Source organism: Lithobates pipiens, unplaced genomic scaffold (genome assembly GCF_037356315.1).
Source record: "Lithobates pipiens isolate NorthernLeopardFrog02 unplaced genomic scaffold, aLitPip1_a1.2 Scaffold_30, whole genome shotgun sequence".
Classification (NCBI taxonomy): Eukaryota; Metazoa; Chordata; class Amphibia; order Anura; family Ranidae; genus Lithobates; species Lithobates pipiens.
In genome coordinates this window covers 13,851,816-13,876,126 of record NW_027507791.1, presented here as the reverse complement: position 1 = coordinate 13,876,126, position 24,311 = coordinate 13,851,816, and positions in this window count along the sequence as shown.

Here is a 24,311-nt window from a genome sequence, read left to right as displayed (position 1 = left end):
TAAAGTTAGAATCGCTAAATAATCGCATAAAATCTTGAAAAACGTGCTCATGCGATTAAAATTCCATTAGTTCTAAAATAAATACCAAGTGAATAATCCAGTGCTTGAAATAAAACTATTTCCTACTAATATTCATAAAATTGAAAAATGATCTATATAATCGTGATACAGTGACAGGAAAAGAATCGCAAATCTTAAAATTGTCAAAAGAATTGTGACATCTAACAAATCTGTGTCAGTCCATGAAAGTGCATCCAAGTGCCAGCATGTGTGCAAAAAAATATATAAGATGATAAATACACAATGAAAATATATAAAGCGGTGTGTGAAAAAAATTATTATCACAGAATACAAAAAATAATAGTCCAGCAAACGTGATAAAGAATGTCTCTAAATAAGTATAAAAAGGCTAAATCACAAAGTTCATGCAGAAAATGAAATAAATCCACGCTGTGCTATGTGAAGAAATTAATCCTATGAACAACCCCGGGATGATTCCACCAGTGATTTTGCAGCTCCTTAAACGTGGGTGCTCACACACTGAGTGCAGTGGGTACCTTACCTCACTGTTGTCAGTAAGACAGCAAAATGCTCCAGTGCAACAGTTGTGTCCTCAAATGGGGTGTATATCCTCAGTGGATGTAGGGGACCTTCAACACTTTGCGGTGTATATCCTAAATGTAGTATGGGCGCCCCCAAAACCTTTTCCTCCAGATATTCCGCAAGGGATCGCAAGTCAGACCCAAGAAAGAAAGAGGGGGCTCCAATAGTGAAGTACGTTCACACAAATACTTTATTATAAAAAGGAACTAAGTCCTGGGTACTCACATTTATGCAGTAAAAATCAAGCGTTTTTTCCACTAACAAACAACGAACAGCTTCCTCGTTCGTACCCCGGACGTCACTTCCGGTATCCTCCTAGGCCAATCCTACGCGTATCGTCATTGATCACGTGACTTCATCAGGTCCCTGATGAAGTCACGTGATCAATGACGATACGCGTAGGATTGGCCTAGGAGGATACCGGAAGTGACGTCCGGGGTACGAACGAGGAAGCCGTTCGTTGTTTGTTAGTGGAAAAAACGCTTGATTTTTACTGCATAAATGTGAGTACCCAGGACTTAGTTCCTTTTTATAATAAAGTATTTGTGTGAACGTACTTCACTATTGGAGCCCCCTCTTTCTTTCTTGGGTCTGACTTGCGATCCCTTGCGGAATATCTGGAGGAAAAGGTTTTGGGGGCGCCCATACTACATTTAGGATATACACCGCAAAGTGTTGAAGGTCCCCTACATCCACTGAGGATATACAGTGGTGTGAAAAAGTGTTTGCCCCCTTCCTCATTTCCTGTTCCTTTGCATGTTTGTCACACTTAAGTGTTTCGGAACATCAAACCAATTTAAACAATAGTCAAGGACAACACAAGTAAACACAAAATGCAATTTGTAAATGAAGGTGTTTATTATTAAAGGTGAAAAAAAATCCAAACCATCATGGCCCTGTGTGAAAAAGTGATTGCCCCCTAAACCTAATAACTGGTTGGGCCACCCTTAGCAGCAACAACTGCAACCAAGCGTTTGCGATAACGTGCAATGAGGCTTTTACAGCGTCCTGGAGGAATTTTGGCCCACTCATCTTTGCAGAATTGTCCTAATTCAGTTACATTAGAGGGTTTTCGAGCATGAACGGCCTTTTTAAGGTCATACCACAACATCTCAATAGGATTCAGGTCAGGACTTTGGCTAGGCCACTCCAAAGTCTTCCTTTTGTTTTTCTTCAGCCATTCGGTGGTGGACTTGCTGGTGTGTTTAGGATCATTGTCCTGCTGCAGAACCCAAGTTCGTTTCAGCTTGAGTACACGAACAGATGGTCGGACATTCTCCTTCAGGATCTCTTGGTAGACAGCAGAATTCATAGTTCCTTTTATCACGGCAAGTCTTCCAGGTCCTGAAGCAGCAAAACAGCCCCAGACCATCACACTACCACCACCATATTTTACTGTTGGTATAATGTTCTTTTTATGAAATGCAGTGTTCCTTCTACGCCAGATATACTTGGACACACACCTTCCAAAGAGTTCCACTTTTGTCTCATCGGTCCACAGAATGTTGTCCCAAAAGTCTTGGGGATCATCAAGATGTGTTGTGGAGAAATTGAGACGAGCTTTGATGTTCTTTTTGCTCAGCAGTGGTTTTCTCCTTGGAACTCTGACATGCAGGCCATTTTTGCCCAGTCTTTTCCTGATGGTGGAGGCATGAACGCTGACCTTAACTGAGGCAAGTGAGGCCTGCAGTTCCTTGGACGTTGTTGTGGGGTCTTTTGTGACCTCTTGGATGAGTCGTCGCTGCGCTCTTGGGGTAATTTTGGGCGGCCGGCCACTCCTGGGAAGGTTCACCACTGTTCCATGTCTTCGCCATTTGTGGATAATGGCTCTCACTATGGTTCGCTGGATTCCCAAAGCTTTGGAAATGGCTTTATAACCCTTTCCAGACTGATAGATCTCAATTACTTTCTTTCTCAATTGTTCCTGAATTTCTTTGGGTCTCGGCATGATGTGTAGCTTTTAAGGATCTTCTGGTGGACCTTACTGTGTCAAGCAGCTCCTATTTAAGTGATGCCTTGATTGTGAACAGGTGTGGCAATAATCAGGCCTGGGTGTGGCTAGAGAAATTGAACTCAGGTGTGGACAACCACAGTTATAGTATGTTTTAACAAGGGGGGCAATCACTTTTTCACACAGGGCCATGATGGTTTGGATTTTTTTTCACCTTTAATAATAAACACCTTCATTTACAAATTGCATTTTGTGTTTACTTGTGTTGTCCTTGACTATTGTTTAAATTGGTTTGATGTTCCGAAACACTTAAGTGTGACAAACATGCAAAGGAACAGGAAATGAGGAAGGGGGCAAACACTTTTTCACACCACTGTACACCCCATTTGAGGACACAACTGTTGCACTGGAGCATTTTGCTGTCTTACTGACAGCAGTGAGGTAAGGTACCCACTGCACTCAGTGTGTGAGCACCCACGTTTAAGGAGCTGCAAAATCACTGGTGGAATCATCCCGGGGTTGTTCATAGGATTAATTTCTTCACATAGCACAGCGTGGATTTATTTCATTTTCTGCATGAACTTTGTGATTTAGCCTTTTTATACTTATTTAGAGACATTCTTTATCACGTTTGCTGGACTATTATTTTTTGTATTCTGTGATAATAATTTTTTTCACACACCGCTTTATATATTTTCATTGTGTATTTATCATCTTATATATTTTTTTGCACACATGCTGGCACTTGGATGCACTTTCATGGACTGACACAGATTTGTTAGATGTCACAATTCTTTTGACAATTTTAAGATTTGCGATTCTTTTCCTGTCACTGTATCACGATTATATAGATCATTTTTCAATTTTATGAATATTAGTAGGAAATAGTTTTATTTCAAGCACTGGATTATTCACTTGGTATTTATTTTAGAACTAATGGAATTTTAATCGCATGAGCACGTTTTTCAAGATTTTATGCGATTATTTAGCGATTCTAACTTTAATCACATGAGTGCGTTTTCAAGATTTTATGCGATTATTTAGTAATTGTGTTATTAGATTTAATTTATTTGGTGTGGAGCGCAACACCATCTATTTCTTATTTACTGTCATTTTGAGGGGAGGGTTTGCACCTCTGTCGGTGTTTTTTTTTGCTGCAACCACACCAACCTGCTCTAACTTTACCACTATAGCGCGAGGATAACCTACCATTACTAATTTTGGCTCATTTTAAAGGGTAATATGAAAGTTACTGTCCTAAAAAGTGTTTGGGGACCCGGGTCCTGCCCCAGGGGACATGGATCAATGCAAAAAAAAGTTTTAAAAACGGCCGTTTTTTCAGGAGCAGTGATTTTAATAATGATTAAAGTAAAACAATAAAAGTGTAATATTCCTTTAAATTTCGTAGCTGGGGGGTATCTATAGTATGCCTGTGAAGGGGCGCATGTTTCTGGTGCTTAGAACTGTCGCTGCACAAAGTGTCATTTGTGCAGGAAAAAAAGTCTTTTAAAATCACTTGCGGCTAAATTGTCGGGTCTCCGTAATACAGAGAACACTCAATGAGTGTTCTCTGTATTAGCCGACAATTCATTCATTCATTGATTAAAAAAAAAAAAAAAAAAAAAGCGTGGGGGTTCCCCTAAATTCAATCAAAAGGCCCTTCAGGTCTGACATGGATATTAAGGGGAACCCCGTGTCAAATTTAAAAAAAAAATTGACGTGGGGGTCCCCCCAAATATCCATACCAGACCCTTCAGGTCTGATATGGATATTAAGGGGAACCCCGCATCAAATTAAAAAAAAAAATCGACGTGGGGGTCCCCCTAAATATCCATACCAGACCCTTTATCCGAGCACGCAACCTGGCAGGCCGCAGGAAAAGAGGGGGGGACGAGAGAGCGGCCCCCCCTCCCTCCTGAACCGTACCAGGCCACATACCCTCAACATTGGGAGGATGCTTTGGGGGTCTGTGACCCCTCAAAGCACCTTGTCCCCATGTTGATAAGGACAAGGGCCTCATCCTCACAACCCTGGCCGTTGGTTGTGAGGGTCTGCGGGCGGGGGGCTTATCAGAATCTGGAAGCCCCCTTTAACAAGGGGACCCCCAGATCCCGGCCCCCCCCCTGTTTGAAATGGTAAGGGGGTACAAAAGTACCCCTACCATTTCACAAAGAAAGTGTCAAAATGGTTAAATAAGACAAACACACTTTTGAAAAATTCCTTTATTAAAAATAAAAAAAATAGAAAAAAAATTCCAGCGGTGCTAATCCACTCTTGCTATCCAGCGACGGGTCTCCGGGGTCCAGCGATGGATGATCATATCCAGCGACGGGGGATCGCTCAGTCCAGCGCTGTCCATACCTCCTTCTTCTGTCTCCACTGCGGAGACACTGCAGAGAGCCGAGCGCTGACATTTCTTATATTGGGAGGGCGGGGCCATCCGTCACCTGACCCCGCCCCTCTGACGCAGGAGAGGGAAGCCAGGGGTTCCCCAGTGACGTGTGGGTGACCCCGCCCCCTCTGATGTAACGCAGGTTTCCGTTACATCAGAGGGGGCGGGGTCACCCACACGTCACTGGGGAACCCCTGGCTTCCCTCTCCTGCGTCAGAGGGGCGGGGTCAGGTGACGGGTGGCCCCGCCCTCCCAATATAAGAAATGTCAGCGCTCGGCTCTCTGCAGTGTCTCCGCAGTGGAGACAGAAGAAGGAGGTATGGACAGCGCTGGACTGAGAGATCCCCCGTCGCTGGATATGATCATCCATCGCTGGACCCCGGATACCCGTCGCTGGATAGCAAGAGTGGATTAGCACCGCTGGAATTTTTTTTTTATTTTTAATAAAGGAATTTTTCAAAAGTGTGTTTGTCTTATTTAACCATTTTGACACTTTCTTTGTGAAATGGTAGGGGTACTTTTGTACCCCCTTACCATTTCAAACAGGGGGGGGGGCCGGGATCTGGGGGTCCCCTTGTTAAAGGGGGCTTCCAGATTCTGATAAGCCCCCCGCCCGCAGACCCTCACAACCAACGGCCAGGGTTGTGAGGATGAGGCCCTTGTCCTTATCAACATGGGGACAAGGTGCTTTGAGGGGTCACAGACCCCCAAAGCATCCTCCCAATGTTGAGGGTATGTGGCCTGGTACGGTTCAGGAGGGAGGGGGGGCCGCTCTCTCGTCCCCCCCTCTTTTCCTGCGGCCTGCCAGGTTGCGTGCTCGGATAAAGGGTCTGGTATGGATATTTAGGGGGACCCCCACGTCAATTTTTTTTTTTAATTTGATGCGGGGTTCCCCTTAATATCCATATCAGACCTGAAGGGTCTGGTATGGATATTTGGGGGGACCCCCACGTCAATTTTTTTTTTTAATTTGACACGGGGTTCCCCTTAATATCCATGTCAGACCTGAAGGGCCTTTTGATTGAATTTAGGGGAACCCCCACGCTTTTTTTTTTTTTTTTTTTTTTTTAATCAATGAATGAATGAATTGTTGACTAATACAGAGAACACTCATTGAGTGTTCTCTGTATTACGGAGACCCGACAATTTAGCCGCAAGTGATTTTAAAAGACTTTTTTTCCTGCACAAATGACACTTTGTGCAGCGACAGTTCTAAGCACCAGAAACATGCGCCCCTTCACAGGCATACTATAGATACCCCCCAGCTACGAAATTTAAAGGAATATTACACTTTTATTGTTTCACTTTAATCATTATTAAAATCACTGCTCCTGAAAAAACGGCCGTTTTTAAAACTTTTTTTTGCATTGATCCATGTCCCCTGGGGCAGGACCCGGGTCCCCAAACACTTTTTAGGACAGTAACCTGCATATTACCCTTTAAAATGAGCACTTTAGATTTCTCCCATAGACTTGTATAGGGTGTTCCGGCTTTTCGAATTTGCTGCGAACAGCCCAAATTGTTCACTGTTCGCTGAACAGGCGAACAGGCAATGTTCGAGTAGAACATGAGTTTGACTCGAACTTGAAGCTCATCCCTATTTGGGACCCTTCTCTATGCATATCCAGGGTATGTCTGATACATTTCAATTAAAATTGCATACATATTTACATCACTTCAAAACAGATTTGAAATGGAAGTTCAAAAATAGAAAAAAAAATACTAATAATAATAATAAAGACAGAAAATAATAATAATAATAGTAAAAAATAATAAATAAAATAATGGCTTGTGAAGAACCAGGCGTGGATCTACTGTATCGTACTGTGTAAAATGTTTTTTTTTTTGCCTTGTCATTGGGTTGGACAATGCTGCACAATGTAGTCAAGCGCGCGCTTAGGCTAGGTTTAGAGCCACGACTAAACCCGCTGCTCCTCTGAAAAGCGATCTGCGTTTAGACTGCTTGTCAGAGGTGATTGACAAGTGGCAAAGAGATGATGTGACACCTGCTCACCGCCTGTTTCAACCCCATTTTCTCCGATGCTTTCCTATTGGCCTAATGGGTTACATTTGGCGGTCAAAGCAGTCTACCAATCAGTCAATAGCCTTTGCTGCAAGTGTGAGGTGAAGGCTTGTGACCACAGCATATAAACACACCCGTCCACAGCTTAAGGGGTGGTTGTGGGGGGGGGGGGGCAGTAAAAATGCAGCTCAGTTGTGAGCCACCAACCGCTAGTCTAAAAGAAACCTTAGGCAGAAAGTTTTTGAATCTGCCAGACTCTGCGGGATAAGTCTTTTATTTTTGTAGACACTTTTTTGGTGGAGAACAAAGCTTCTAACACTAGTTTGGCAGAGAGCTACATACGCCATACGATTTGTTTATCTCGTGTGCCGCCATCAGGAAGCGGTCATCCGTGCTCCTTCCCAATATATCAGACGTCTCTCCCTTTATACGACTGGAGCTGGGAGGACATAATCCATTCTGCGCAGCGCTCAGCCCCACCCCTACCGCCAGCGACCTCCATTTATTCACAGCCAGGGATGTGAGTACTTCTTAATAGGGGAATTGATGGACTAATATTCTGCAGAATTAATAATGCACGAGAAACCTTCTCAAGGGTGTAAGATGGATGTACTCAGGCGGAGGACTGGAGAGGCCTCTCTCCGCTTCGTGAGAGCGCTTCTCGCCCAGGAGGGGAGGGAGCAGAGGGACTTAAAGCAGCAGTATCCCCAGGAATCCAATGAATTTTGACACTTAACTCATCCAAGACCAGTGTTGGTGGCTGTGCCAGATATACAGCGCCTTGAAAAAGTATTCATACCCCTGAAATGTTCCACATTTTGTCATGTTACAACCAAAAACGTAAATGCATTATATTGGGATTGTATGTGATAGACAAACACAAAGTAATAGTGAAGTGGAAGGAATATGAAAAATGGTTTTCACATTTTTTTACAAATAAATATGTGAAAAGTGTGGTGTACATTTGTATGGCGCCCCCCGGAGTCAATACTTTGTAGAACCTCCTTTCACTGAAATTACATCTGCAAGTCTTTTTGGGGATGTCTCTACCAGCTTTGCACATCTAGAGAGGGACATTTTTGCACAGTCTTCTTTGCAAAATATCTCAAGCTCTGTCAGATTGGATGGAGAGCGTCTGTGAACGGCAATTTTCAAGTCTTGCCACAGATTCTCAATTGGATTTAGGTCTGGACTTTGACTGGACCATTCTAACACATGAATATGCTTTGAGCTAAACCATTCCATTGTAGCTCTGGCTGTATGTTTAGGGTCGTTGTCCTGCTGGAAGGTGAACCTCCGCCCCAATCTCAAGTCTTTTGCAGACTCTAACAGGTTTTCTTCTAAGATTTACCTGTATTTGGCTCCATCCATCTTCCCATCAACTCTGACCAGCTTCCCTGTCCCTGCTGAAGAAAAGCATCCCCACAACATGATGCTGCCACCACCATGTTTCACGGTGGGGATGGTGTGTTCAAGGTGATGTGCAGTGTTTGTTTTCCCCCACACATAGCACTTTGGTTTTAGGCCAAAAAGTTAAATTTTGGTCTCATCTGACCAGAGCACCTTCTTCCACATGTTTGTTGTGTCCCCCACATGTCTTCTCACAAACTGCAAACATGACTTCTTATGGCTTTCTTTCAACAATGTCTTTCTTCTTGCCACTCTTCCATAAAGGGCAGATTTATGGGGTACATGACTAATAGTTGTCCTGTGGACAGATTCTCTCACCTGAGCTGTGGATCTCTGCAGCTCCTCCAGAGTTACCATAGGCCTTTTGGCTGCTTTTCTGATGAATGCTCTCCTTGCCCGGCCTGTCAGTTTAGGTGAACGGTCATGTCTTGGTAGGTTTGCAGTTGTGCCATACTGTTTCCATTTTCAGATGATGGATTGAACAGTGCTCCGTGAGATGTTCAAAGTTTGGGATGTTTTTTAATAACCTAACCCTGCTTTAAACTTCTCCACAACTTTATCCCTGACCTGCCTGGTGTGTTCCTGGGCCTTCATGATGCTCTTTGTTCACTAAGGTCCTCTAACAAACCTGAGGGCTTCACAGAACAGCTATATTTATACTGAGATGAAATTGCACACCAGACATGTGCACTACTAAAAAAAATGTGTTTAGTTTCATTTTCGTTTAATTTGTTTTTTTTTTCTTCCGGTTATTGGATCATTCATTATGATAGGCATTCCTAACTTTGGATCATTCGTAACTTCAAATGCATTTGTATTCATTCTGTTACATTCATTTAGATGTGGCATTCGTTATTTCGGATAATTCGTAACTTCAAATGTATTAGTATTCGTTGCGTTCACTTACAGTTACTTTAGCCAAATGTGAAAGGAAATTCCAAAAAAAATGTAAATCTCATCTATCCCAAATTAGCTGCTATAGTGCAGAGACCTGAATAGAATAATTACTGACTTAAAGTGGTGTTTCCCCCCCCCAAAATAAAATTATTAAAATTCCTTTAAAAAAATCCAAATAAAAAATTTGGATTTTTTTTTAACTCACCTCTAAATGCCTGTTGCTAGGGGGTCCCTCGTAGTCTGCCTCCTTCAGTGCACGGTCACCTGACGTCACTTCCCCTCGGCGCAGTCAGTCATCTGGGACACGTGACAGGTCCCAGATGACTGTGTGGCGTATCATGGCGCACATCGCCGCTCGCACATGCGCAGTGGGTGCCCGGCTGTGAAGAATGCCGGCGCAGCCAAGTGGAGCGGGGAACGAGCAGGGCTTCGTTCCCCCGCATCGCTGGACCCTGGGACAGGTAAGTGTCCGATTATTAAAAGTCAGCAGCTGCAGTATTTGTAGCTGCTGACTTTTACATTTTAATTAATTTTTTTTTTAAGGGGCACCCCACTTTAAGCTATTTTACCTATTATTTAATAGCTTATAATAATAAATAATAATAATAATAATAATAAAAGCTATAATAATAGTTAATAATTTAGTTATGATAGAAAACATGAAAAACAAATTATTAGATTACGAAATTACTAGATTTTAGTTAGGGGTATCAGAGTAAAGGGGGCTGAATACAAATGTACCCCACACTTTTCACATATTTATTTGTAAAAAATGTTGAAAACCATTTATCATTTTCCTTCCACTTCACAATTATGTGCTACTTTGTGTTGGTCTATCACATAAAATCACAATCATTTTTTTTACGTTTTTGGTTGTAACATGACAAAATGTGGAAAATGTCAAGAGGTATGAATACTTTTTAAAGGCTCTGTATCCATACCCTTCAACTCAACTGTCCCTGATTTGGAGCAATGTCCCACTGTCCCTCTCCCCCCCCCCCCTCATTTGTCCCTAATTTTGGTCTGATCTGTATAGTTGTATATAAAATGCATTTTTTATCTTTCAAAAAGTATTTCCCAGTGCTAAACCTTTCATCCAATTTCTAAATTTTTGCATCTGTAAATTTCAAAAGCCAATATAAAGGGATAGTAGTGGTAAAAATAATAATCGTTTTTTGTAGAATTCTCCTTTAAGGGGGCATGACAGAGGATGTGTCCTATGCCTACATACTTTTGCTAATAGGTGTCCCTCAATCCCACATCAAAAAGTTGGGAGGTGTATGTATATCTAGAGATTGATGCCCAACCTGCAGCCTGAGGGGACACATGTGGCCCTTTTGCACTTTTTGTGCAGCTCTCAGGGCCCCTGAATACAGCAATATCCTTTCATTATTGCTCTATAGTAGCAGTGATCTCTAGCAGTCACATATTGTGCCTTCTGAACTTTGTCCCCAGTCTCTGACAATCTCCTATACTATTTCTGCAGTCTCTGACCGTCTCCTGAACGATGTCTCCAGTATCTGACCATCTCCTGTAGTATGCCCATAGTGTCTGACCATCTCTTGTACTATGTCTGCAGTCTCTGACCATCTTTTGTAATACCTTAGTAGTCTCTGATCATCTCTTGTAATAAGCTAATTGTTTCTGACCATCTCTTGTGATATGCTAGCACTCTCTGACCATCTCTTGTAGTATGCCTGTAGTCTCTGACCATCGCTTGTAAAGTGCTAGTACTCTCTGACCTTCTCCTGTACTATGTCTGCAGTCTCTGACCATCTCCTGTAATACCTTAGTAGTCCCTGATCATCTCTTGTACTACATCTCTGACCATCGCTTGTAATACCTTAGTAGTCTCCGATCATCTCTTGTAATAAGCTAATTGTCTAACCATCTCTTGTAATATGCTAGAACTCTCTGACCATCTCTTGTAGTATGCCCGCAGTCTCTGGCCATCTCTTGTAATACCTTAGTAGTCTCTGATCCTCTCTTATAATAAGCTAATTGTCTCTGACCATCTCTTGTAATATGTCTGCAGTCTCTGACCATCTCCTGTAATATGTCTGCAGTCTCTGACAATCTCTTGTAGTATGCCTCTAGTCTCTAACAATCTCCTGTAGTAAGTCTGCAGTTTGTCAAATTTCTGTAGCCTTACAATCACTGAATATTATGTGTGGCCCTTTGATGATGTCAGGGGCCACACTGAAGGGCACCTCTATCAAGCAAGATAACCCCCACTGGTCTAGTCTCCTCCCAAAAAACAAAGGAATAAATAAGAAAAGGAATCAGTGTAATATTATCCTTAAAGCGGTTGTATAGTTACATTTTTAACTTTGACCTACAGGGAAGCCTATAATAAGGCTTACCTGTAGGTAAAAAGAATAGCTCTAAAACATGTATGGCTTAGGGGATATTCCCCTCGCAATGAGCTGCTGACTTCAGCGCTGCCAGATGCCAGACCTTGCAGGGAAGAAAAATCGTGCGCGCATGTGTGGGAGTGACGACATCACGGCTCTGGCCACTCACAGCACCGGAGCCGCAATACCCGGAAGACACCCAGAGGGAACATGTCAGCTCCCTCGGCGTGGCCCGAGTGAGATGCCAGCGCCTCATTCTAAGGTAAGTACTTCATAATAAGCTAGTATGTGGTGCATACTAGCTCATTATGCCTTTTCCCTTACAGGTGTAAAAAAAAAAAAAGTCAGCGGGTTTCCCGCTTTAATACTAGAATGGTTCCCTTGCTCACTGATTCCTTTGTTTGGTAAAAGCCCCATTCACACCAGTGTAGCACTAGATTGGGCATTGCACATTTACCCTGCTGTGGTCACTTACACAGTCATAGATTTGAATTAGTAGGGGGCATGTCAGACCTCTTCAGAGTGTGCACTGCTTCCACACACAGAGCAAGGCTGTTTCCCATTTTTCATTACTATGACCTGCGTGTAAAACCGCATAAAAACTTTTGTATTTGCACAATACATTAGCTTTTAGAAGAAACTCTGATCAAACGATTGGGGTACGGAAGACAAACAATCCAGATCTCCATAATACTGAAGGAGATGAGGCGGATTTGTTGTGAAGCTCCTCACTGTTCAGAATTGGGATATTTCCAGGGACCCCGTATTCAGAACGATTTGCAGGAAAGTTGAAATTGAAATGATGAACATATGTTGCAGTTTCACGAAGTAAACATGATTTAAACACCCCCCCCCCCCCCCACAGCCACCTCCCCCACCTCAATATAAATCAAATGAAATTTAAATTTGCAATTTAAAGGAAAATCTGTAGTTTGTCTCGACAGGTTGGCGGTATGCGTTGGGTTGTTGCGGGCCCTCGTCACATGTCATTCATTTTAGCGCATGTAAAGTAAACAGGAGTCTGTAAGTGGAGTGGGCCCGCTACCAGTCATTGAGCTGCCATTTTGCTCCCCTCTCCTCCTCCACCTGCTAATTATCCTGATGCTTCCTGGCAGCAGATGGTGCAATCAACGATAATAAATAAAGAATGGAGAGGACGTATCGCTGTCCCTGGATGTCGGAATGCGGAATCTCGCAGATTGCTCCTTTCATGTCAAATGCTGTTAAAGAATGATGAGAAAACACTACTCTCATTGTCATAGCTGTCCTCTGCTTCTCTGTGTGTCTGCTACATTGTACAAGAGCAAAAACGATTATTATTCCTTTTATATAGCTCTGACATATACCGCAGTGCTATACAGAGAACACTGAGCCAGTCAGCACCAGAAGAGCTTCTGCACCAGGTAGTGCTGTTTTGCAGGGTGCTGTTGGCTCACTCTGTTTTGGTCTCAGCTGAGAGAAGCAGTAAGTCTGGGCCTGTCCTGCAGGCTTCTCCCCCAGCCACCATTCAGTGGGTGGGGGGAGATGAAGGTGGAGGCTCTCCAGAGGCACTGAGGCCTACTCCATGTGCTCAAGCTGCAATGGATCCTGGGCCTGTCCCTATGCAAGAGGAATCCTTACCAGTCCTCCAGGATAGATTAGTGAACAGACTTCGCCGCATTGCTAAAGAGGAACAGAAACTTGCTGTCATGAAAGAGAATCTCAGGAAAAAGAAATCACTGCACAGTAAGTCTGGAAACAGTAATGATTTGTACACACAGTCGGACATTCCGACAACAAAATCTGTGGGATTTTGTCCTAAACTGGCGTTCGTTCATTACGATGGGACTACGTTGAGGCTAGTAGCCAATAGCTTTGGTCTCTTAATTTGATCTGTGCATGCGTGGTACTTTGTCCGATCGGAATTCTCTACAAATGATCGGAAAAAGTCAGATCAGATTTTTTTGTCGGAAAATTTGAGATCCTGCTCTCAAATTTTTTTTCCGTTGGATACAGCCCACACATGATCGGATTTTCCGACAATATAATCAGATCGGACCTTTTCCCTCGGAAATTCCGACCGTGTGTACAAGGCATAAGATGAAAGTCTCCAAGCTGAAGTCTCTGGAAGAGGCATTGAAAAAGCAGGAGAAGTTGGTCGCCTCTCTGAAGGAGAGCAGCGGTGTGTTCAGAGAAGTGTGAGAATGAGGAGAGATTACAACAGATGGGTGGATACCAGAGCAACAGCGACAATATGGATGGGGGGTAAGGAAGTGGCTTCACATGGCCCCAGTACTACCCATGTCTCAGGATTTGTCATGTCTGAGTCAGTATCTGCCCCTCTCCCTCCCCAGCAGCCTGGGTCATCTCAGGAGGAGGTTGAGGAAAATGGTGGATTGCTGCAGGCCATTACAGAAATAGAATCTCCCTTGAGTGGCACAGACTCATCAGATGAGGATCATAATAATGGAGTGCTTGCTCAAAATCTCTCTCAATGTGTGGAGGACTTTCCCGAGATTGCATCTGCCAACAGATCCTTGCAATCAGTAGGCAATGCAAGAGGAGCTGGCCGCGAGGAGTCCCACATGGACACTAACAGTGCACAGCAGGAATGTCGCATGAACATTGAAACTGCAGAACAGGAGAGCCGTATGAATGCTGAAACAGCTGGTGTTTTTTCTAAACAGAAGACTTTACTTGATGACGGGGACTGCTGGTGTCTGTGGTACTTCTGGGACTATGGTGAGCGGGACTGTTGTGCTGTAGGGTAGGAGGGAGGATCAGGTGGTGGGTAATTTACCAAACCAGATTTCAGAGGTTCCTATGCAGCCAGTTAATATTCCTATGCAGCCAGTTAATGTGTCATCTGTCCCAGTTAGGAATTATGCTAAGGCTGTGTTGGGACAAAATCATGCTGCTGGTGGTAAAAGGAAGCCGGTTGTGCAACTTTCACCTAATGCAATTTCCATTAAATGCAGGAATGTGGTACAGCTCAGGTGAGAAGGAGGAGATATTCCTATCAGGAGGGTGGTTGTGGATAAGATCCTAGCCATGGGATTTAAGGCAGAGGATATTTATGCTCTTATCAGTCCGGCTAGTTCTTTTGAATATGATTTGTCATTTGTGCGCCCAGAATCGCTGGATCTGTTTTGGGAGTGGTTTGAGCATGTATATAGCGGCCAGCCATACTGGAAGAGGCTTGTCCCCAAAGTTGTCTCACGACAAGCCTTGATTAAGAATGTGACTATCCTGACAAGAAATTAGTCTATACGCTTCCCTCCCCTTGAGGATTTATGGGTCTGGTTGAAGAGGTTTGGTGAAACGTTGTGTCCCCTAAAAAAGATTGTGGATGATAGAGGAATTTGGACGGGTGGGTGGTCGGTGTCAATGTGGTTGAGTATGTGTGGGAATGAGGTCCAGCATTTGCCATGCTCTGCCTTTATTGGTAGAGATAGGATTACTGTCTTCTACCCTGGTCAACCTAAGCTTTGTCATAAATGTGCAGTCAAGGGACATTTCTCCTCTAAATGTTCAGAACAGAAGTGCTCCTTGTGCCAGGAACTGAGGCATCTGGCAAGGGACTATAACATCATTAAATGTAACCTATGTGATAAGCTTGGTCACCCTTATAGCTGGTGCCCTGAGGCTTTGCACAATAAGCCAGAGTTGGTAGAGGAATTCTTCCATCTGGATTGAGAAGAGTCTGGGTTGGTGAAGGTTGTACCAGGGAATCCTAGAGTCTTTGTCCCATCACAATCTGTGTATGTGAGGCTTTCTGTGGTGTCTGTGTCCCCCCAGTCTGTGGTCTCCCAGTCAATGTCAAAAAGTGTGATTGTCAAGTCTGTGTCTGCACCTATTGTTTCTCCTAGTGTAGTGAAGGCAGTGGAGGGTGCTGGACCAGAATGTATGGTGGTGCCAACCCCTCCTCCTCGGCATGGCAGAAGTGCGGCTGGAGGTCAGCAGACACAGAGAGGTAGAGAGAGGGACGGATTGGATGATGGGGGGAGGTGGGAAGGGAATGAGGGTGGCTGGTGCAGAATGCAAGGTGAATGATGTGGAAGTCGAGTGAATGATGTGAGGGGAGGGGTTAATGGGGGGTTTGTGGAATCGCATCCTGATGGTGATTAAATTTCAAAAGGCCTGGATTGTGTTTAAGTTGAGGTTCGGGGTTTGTAGTTTCTTTTTTGTTGTCACTAAAATATGTTTCTTAAAGAGGTTCTCCACCCTAAAGTGGAAGTTCCGCTAATCTGATCCCTCCCCCCCTCTGGTGCCACAATCTGCACCTTTCAGGGGGGAGGGGGTGCAGTTACCTGGATAATACAGGTATCTGCACCCACTTCCGGGACAGACCACCGCAGACCCCCGCAGATGCCCCCGTTGTGTTCTGGGAAACACACAGTTCCCAGGACACAGCGGGGACCAGAAGAGACGCGCAGCGCGACTCGCGCATGCGCAGTAGGGAACTGGGCAGTGAAGCCGCAACGCTTCACTTCCCAATTCCCTGACAGAGGATGGCGGCGGGGGCAGCAGAGAGACGAGCGATTGCTCGTCATCTGCCGCTGACATCGCTGGACCCTGGGACAGGTAAGTGTCAATTTATTAAAAGTCAGCAGCTGCAATATTAGTAGCTGCTGGCCTTTAATATTTTTTTTTAGGTGCAGAACCACATTAATATGTTATCTTGTCAGGAAATGGTTTCTTTACTTGCTGATGTAAGCGCGCTTGTTCTTGCTTAGTTGTAGTTTATTTTTGTTTAAATATGTTTTCATTAACAAGCTGTATGTTTGTATGACTTTTTTAATAAAAAAAAATTTACACTCTAATGTCCCAACACAGTCATAGACTATTATTATTATTATTGTATGTAAAAACCGTCATTCATCCTTGAACTGTACAATCCTCATTATTAAATAACTGGGTAAAACCATAGACACCAGGGTGCTAACATGTTTCAGCTAGAAAAGGCCTTAGTCATAACCAGCATAGAGGAGCCTTAGCGGCCACCTGTGCACTTGTATCGGATCTACCAGGGATGAGCATGGTGAGGTCTCTTTTTGACTATTAATATTATTATATATTTATTCAGCTCTGACATATTCAGTAATTCTGTACAGAGAACGCTGAGCCACTCACATCAATCTGTGCACAAAAGGAGCTTACATTCTAATGTCACACAATAATTTTCTTATATATGTGTTTAAAAAAAGACTGACTTCTCTTATGGCTTGCGTTAAGGTCTGCCGCTCCAATCAAAATGAATAAGCTCCCTGAATGCACAGTTGGTAATGCATTTCATTAGCGCAACGCATAGGGAGTCCTTAAAATATATGGAGGGCCAAAACTTTCTTTGATAAAGTAGGGATTTGGTAAATCTCTATCATGTTTTATCTGTCACCTGTGTCCCATTTTCCTGTGGACACAACTGACTGATCTTATGTTGCTGACCCAGCTAGCTTCTGACCTTGTTCTGTGAAACCCAGAACCTGCCCTTGGCTTACCTTTGACTACACTCTGTCTGCTTCCTTGGTACTACCCTTGGCTTGCTACTTGACTACGCTTCCTCCTGCCTAACCGTGTCTGACCCTGGCTTGCCTTGACCACGTCTCTGACCCTGGCGGTTTCCTGCACCTGCTTCTTAGTGTACTCCCCCTCAAGTCTTCATGCCTTGTTCCCAAAGTTGTTCTCTCAGGTGCCACCATACATTCTGACAACCATGACCCTTTCCTGGGGTCCTCACCTGCATTTCATCTTGGTAAAATATCAGGGGTCTAAACAGACACACAATGTCTCAGTTTTGAGACTGAGAAGGGGACTGATGACATAGATTCCTCAATCCATTCTCTGCAGTGCTAGCTGAGTGAATGAACATAAAGCGCTCTATACAGAGACTCCCTGTTCATTCATAAAGTGAAGCATTTGTAAACACAGGGAGGGCCACAGGGAGATTGGTTCCAGTGAATATGTTCACTCCTACTGCTCTGGGCCCATGCCCCCATGTTGAACTTATGGGGCATGGGCCCTGTACAGGAGGGCAGGTGCTATCCCCTTATTAGCAGCCCTGCATGACACAGGGGTTCTTATCCTTTCACAGTCCATCCAAATCTACACAAGATTTTGTATTTAGATTTGCTACTTGATTATGTTTCCTCCAAACCACGTCTGACCCTGGCTTGCTTTGACCACATCTGCTTCTCAGTGTACTCCTGCTCAAGTCTACACAGCGTATTTCCAAGGTTCTTCTCTCCGGTGCCAGTGGTTCACCAACCACGATGCTTTCCAGAGGGGTTTCATCTACAACTCATCTACCGGCACCTGTGCTACTTTAAGCCTTGTACCTATGATCAGAGCTGCAAGGGAAGCCCTCTCTTCAGCTCAATCTCCAATCAAGGTACATAACACCAGGGATACTGTTAGAAATCATGGGGCCCCGTACAGCCTAGATGACAGAACAGTGAACAAAGCCTAACAGGTGGCTCCAGCCACATAAACAAACCAGTAATTCATGCAACCAGAATACCTGTAAGAATGAGCCCCTAATTATGTTTTTTTTTTATAATTATTTTTTCATTTTTTTAACAGCCCTGTGGGGATTGGTGAACTATCAGGGGTTTAAACTGACTCCCAACATCTTACTTTTGAGACAGAGAAAGAGACTGAGGACACAGATTCCTCAATCCATTCTCTGTAGTGCTAGCTGCAGAGTGAATGAACAGGATGCGCTCTATACAGAGGCTCTCTGTTCATTCATAAACTGAAGCATTGTAAAAACAGGGAGGGCCAGAGGGGGGTTGGTTCCAGTAAATACAGTAAATGACAGTACTCCTGCTGCTCTAAGCTCCCATGTTGAACTTGTGGGGCCTGGGCCCCGTACCGGGGTTCTTAGCCTTTCACAATCCATCCAAAACTACAAGATATTTTGTATTTAGACCTGCTACTTGACTATGATTCCTCCTGCCAAACCGTGTCTGACCCTGGCTTGACTTGACCATGTCTCTGACCTTGGCAGTTTCCTATATCTGCTTCTCAGTGTACTACCACTCAAGTCTTCACACCGTGTTTCCAATGTCCTTCTCTCGGTCCACCAACCATGATTCTTTTCCTGAGGGGTCTCATCTGCAACTCAGCTACCAGCACCCATGCTACATTGAACCTTTTACCTCTGTGACCAAATTCCGGAAGGCTCAGACAAGAGACATAATGGAAGTCCTCCCATCAGCTTAGCCTCTAACCAAGGTACATTACACAGGGGCTCTAATCCTTTCACAACCCGTCCAAAACTATAAAAGATTTTGTATTTAGACCTGCCACTTGACTACGCTTCCTCCTGCCAAACAGTGTCTGACCCTGGCTTGCTTGGTCACATCTCTGATTCTGGCAGTTTCCTGCATCTGCTGCTGAGTGTAATCCTGCTCAAGTCTTCACACCATGTGCCCAAGTTTCTACTCTTGGTGCCACCCTGCAACCCCCCAAACCATGATCCTTTCCTGAGAGCTCTCACCTGCAACTCAGCTACCAGCCATGCTACTTTGAGCCTTGTACCTCTGTCACCACATTTTGGGGTGCGCAGACCAGAGCTGCAAGGGAAGCCCTCCTGTTAGCTCGGCCTCCAACCAAGATACATACAGTAGGTACAGGGGCTCTAATCCTTTTACAATCCTTCTCAAACTACAAAAGATTTTGGATCTAGATACACTTTAAATCTGTTGATTTTGTAATGAAATGTGTGTCTTGGTCTGAGGCCTTATTCTAATTTTGTCTCTCCTACAATCAAAACTACGAACAATGCAAAGAATGTTGTTTAATGGCATTTTTGTTTCTACAGAAATAATCAGCATCACAGAACAAAGCGTCTTTGCAAGCCGAAAATGGCAAGTTAATTAAAAATCTGATTAAAATAAAGTGACATTTCATTTTCTCAGGGACCCAGAGTGGCGGCAATACTTGCAGCGTCTTCCGCGTATGATTTCATGCTATCGTTGGCGTATTTCGCTCGCCCACAAACTAATTTCTCAGTCTTTAAAAAGTGTTTTTTTGCTCAATGTATTGCTAATTAGATCAGCGCACCTGGCCCAGCTCTCCACGCCTCAAACTTCTCCCAGAAACAAAGGTGAAGAGATTTTTGGCATCGATAAGACTCCGCTGGCGGGCAGACGCATCTGCGAGGCGCTTAGTTCATAACAGACGTGAAATTGAGGTTGCTAATTTCAATTAGCTTAAGAAATAGTTTCCTTTCCCCGTTTCCTGTTTTTCTCACCCCGGGCTCAGAGAACCGGCTTACGAAAAGATGGGGCGGAAATTGGTGGCACCAAAGGCCGATGGCTGCCCTGATCTGAGGGCGGTTCTGCGGTCTTTGTCAGGACTGATTCAATTTTCCTTGATGTGGCCCTCACAAAACGCTGCTGTCAGTTAGAATTCTTGCTGCTCATTTTGTTAGCAGAAGAGTCATGGTACAACCTGGAAATGTGCTGTGTATGGTTAGAAACCCTTGTCCACAGGAGCTTACACTCTAATGTCCCACCACAGTCACACATATAGGGGAGTTTTGAGAAATGGCCCTTCCTTAACAGGATATTGTGCTAAACCTTTAGGTAAATAAGTGGAACAGAAGGGTTTCCATTTGTGGAAAATTAACCAGTGATCTTATCAAAATATTTGGGAGAAGAAGAACTACTGTAACCAGCATATAATATTAACCATAAGCATATAGATGTACACCATTATAAAAATTATTCAAGCTTTATATAAGAAAAGATTAATAGCAGTACATATATCTAATGTACAAACAGGTATTATTAGCCAAGGTCCCGATGGGAGTCCTGGTGGAACTGTGCACATATACTCGGGTAAATACAACTCCAGATGACTGTTACCGCAAGTTCAATTGCAGATGCCCCTGAGGATGATCGTGATACGGCATCCGTCATAGTGTCAAAGAACTGATGACAAGAACTGCAGAGATGGGAAGATCTTCCAACTGTAAAAGGAAGAAATAAGAGTGGTGCACTTATTCAATAACGTGCCATGAACTAATATACTTAAAGAATGAACATGATAAGTATCCAAAACATACAAATAAATAAATATAAATAAAAGTCCAACTAAAGCCCAATGGTAGGAGTCAGTTCCTATAGAGATAAAAATCTCATAGGAGTGACTTGATAGAAGAAAAAACAGACAACATCAATCCAAACATCGACTGTTAAATTTATGAATTGGCCGCTCACCTCCAAAAATGACCCAAAGGTCAAACAAGGCTCATCAGATAGAGATAATGAATCCTGCTGATGGATCTGTAAAGACATCCAGGTCCCAAGCAAAGACTAAGAACTACGTCCAAATCTTGGTATCAAATCGTCTTGGGAAACTCCATATGTAGAGGAAACAGCTCACTCCAAGAAATGTCACGTCTTGTATAAATGGCGCTCAAAGGAAACAAAGAACAGCCGTAGTGAAATATTGCCAAATAAAAAGTAAATTAAGAATAAAAATCACAGTAAGAAATAATGGGAGTAGTGACACACTCACCTCCTCACCGCGCTTCCATATAACCGGAAATTATGTCACAAGGCTCCACCTGACACGTTGTGTCACTGGTCACGTAACTTCCTCAGGAAGTCACTTCTCTCATTGTTTCTTTCTTGTTTCATTGTTTCTTACTGCAATTTTTATTCTTACTTGATGTAAGCAGCTTCTTTTACTTAATAAATTTACTTTTTATTTGGCAATATTGCACTATGACTGTTCTTTGTTTCCTTTGAGCGCTATATATACAAGCAGTGCCATTTCTTGGAGCAAGATTTTTCCTCTAAATATGAAGTTTCCTAAGAAGTTCTTCTTCTGCGCTTGGGACCTGAATGTCTTTACAGATCCATCAACAGGATTCATTATCTGACTATCTGATGAGCCTTGTTTGACCTTTGGGTCATTTTTGGAGGTGAGCGGCCAATTCATAAATTTAACAGTCGATGTTTGAATTGATGTGTTGTCTGTTTTTTCACTCCTATGAGATTTTTATTTCTTTATGAACTGACTCCTACCATTGGGCTTTAGTTGGACTTTTATTTATATTTATTTGTTTGTATGTTTTGGATACTTATCGTGTTCATTCTTTAAGTATATTAATTGTTTGCACGTTATTGAATAAGCGCACCACTTTTATTCCTTCCTTTTACATTTGTTATGTTCCTTACATCAGGGTCCCCAGAGAACCCACTTTACATCAGGGTCCCCAGAGAGTCCCTCCTTACATCAGGGTCCCCAAAGAGCCTCCCCCTTACATCAGGGTCCCCAGAGCCCCCTCATTACATCAGGGTCCCCAGAGCCCCCTCCTTACATCAGGGTCCCCAGAGAGCCCCATCCTTACATCAGGGTCCCCAGAGAGCCTCCTCCTTACATCAGGGTGCCCAGAGAGCCCGCCCCTTACATCAGGGTCCCCAGAGAACATACCTTACATCAGGGTCCCCAGAAAGCCCCCCCCCTTACATCAGAGTCCCCAAAGAGCCCCCTCTTATATCAGGATCCCCAAAGAGTTCCCCCTTACACCAGGGTCCGCAGAGAGTCCCCCTTACATCAGAGTCCTCAGAGAGCACCCTCTTACATCAGGGTCCCCAGAGAGCCCCTTTTACATCAGGGTCCCCCCTTACATCAGGGTCCCCAGAGAGTCCCCCTTACATCAGGGTTCCCAGAGAGCCCCCTTTTACATCAGGGTCCCCAGAGAGCCCCCTTTTACATCAGGGTCCCCAGAGAGCCCCCTTTCACATCAGGGTCCTCAGAGAGCCCCCCCTTACATCAGTGTCTCCAGTGTCACAGTCTCCTTGGGGCTTGTAGTTCTCCTACTGAGTGCATACAGTGGAGAGGGGAGGGGCCTCTGACCCGGACAGCTATCAGCAAGAGTGTGGAAGAAGAGTGACTCACTTGTACACCGAAGAGTGAAACTAATATTTGCCCGGGTCAGAGACCCCTCCCCTCTCCACTGTATACACTCGGGAAGAAAACTTCTAGCCCCGAGGGATATCCCGCGGGCACCACAGAGCTGCTGATTGCTGCCTCCCACTCCCCCCCCACTGCATCCCAAACTGAAAGCCAGAGATGCAGGTGGGATGCCAGGTCTTGGGTCCCCCCACAGTGGCAGAACAGCAGGGCCCAGTCGCAAGTGCAACTGCTGTGACCCTGAAAGTTCTGCCATTGTCCTTTGCTCATACAATCCCTGGGACCAGGCATGTACTGGTCATCGGGACTACTGGGAGTTTCCCGGTTGGCCGATGGCTAAGTGGGTCACTCTGATGTAAGGGGGCTGGTGATGGGACACTCTGATGTAAGGGGGCTGCAGATGGGACACTCTGATGTAAGGGGCTGCAGATGGGACACTCTGATGTAAGGGGCTGCTGATGGGACACTCTGATGTAAGGGGGCTGGTAATGGGACACTCTGATGTAAGGGGGTGCTGATTGGACACTCTGTTGTAAGGGGGCTGGTGATGGGAAACTCTGATGTAAGTGAGTGCTGATGGGACACTCAAAATGTAAGTGGGCCGGTCTGGATGAAGTCCAGGGCAAAATTTCTGTCCCAGTCCAGCCCTGCCTGGGACCCCTCTCTTTGCCATTTCTTCTGAAATTGGAATGTGGCAAAGGTTTCCAGTTTTACACTTATTGGTAGTTTCCCTCCATATTCTTTTTTCTAATGATCTATGTTTGGTGTAATCTTGCCCTTTTCATTCTCAATTTTTACTTTGTTACAGATTTTCAAACCTCCAATTCTCTCATCTCACGATGTTTCCCCCGGCTCCCGCCATTCCATATTTGTGTCCACTGATGGCAGAACACAAAGGAGTAAACAAAACTCTTTTTCTTGTTCTCGTTTTTGAACAAAGTTTCCCAGACCAGCCGCGTTGCGGGGAGAAGGCAGGTAGGCTCCACCACCATAATGAAGCCTAATTGCAGCTGCAAGGTCAGAGGGGTCACTTTTGTACATTTTGATGGATTTCTCAGGCGAAGCTGTTTACAGAGATCTCTAGATACAAGACCCATTTTTTTAATGGGAGCGATTATTGTATGTGTTGATGAGACAAGCGCCCACCGCTTGTTTACACGCCGTTGTTTGTGATATCGCGTCTGCGGCTGGTGTCACCTTCGGTAGATGATGGCGTGCCTGTCTGATCTAGGACAAGCTTTTTATCTCCAGAAGCTTTAATCGTGGCTTGCTTGCTAGGGCGCCACTGTTTGTGTTTGCATGGCGCTGCCCTCTGAGAGACTCTCACAAAGGGACGGAAGGTCAGCAGGTCCAGCGGTTGACCGTCAGAACTTACAGAATGGAAAAGAAAGTTTAATTGCATTTTCAGAGCTTGGTAATGCAAACCAGCTGCTCCTGCTGGGCATTGTAGGTTAGGCCTCACATTGGTTAAAGAGAACCATAAAAAAGTGGTATGAATCAGATAAAACAACATTCCCACTAAGGCCGACCATACAATATATAATCTAAATGTACAATCTCCTTCAGGCTGACCATATACTATCCAATGATGGCGAACCTTGGCACTCCTGATGTTTTGGAACTATAATTCCCATGATGCTCATGCTCTCTGCAGTGTGGTTAAAGCGTTTGTTAGCCCCCCAAAAAAAGGATCCAGCTCCTTTAAAGCATGTTGTATGAGACAATGCTTGTCCTGTGTCATTTGGCCCCCCGTAACACCTAAAAAACCTGGCT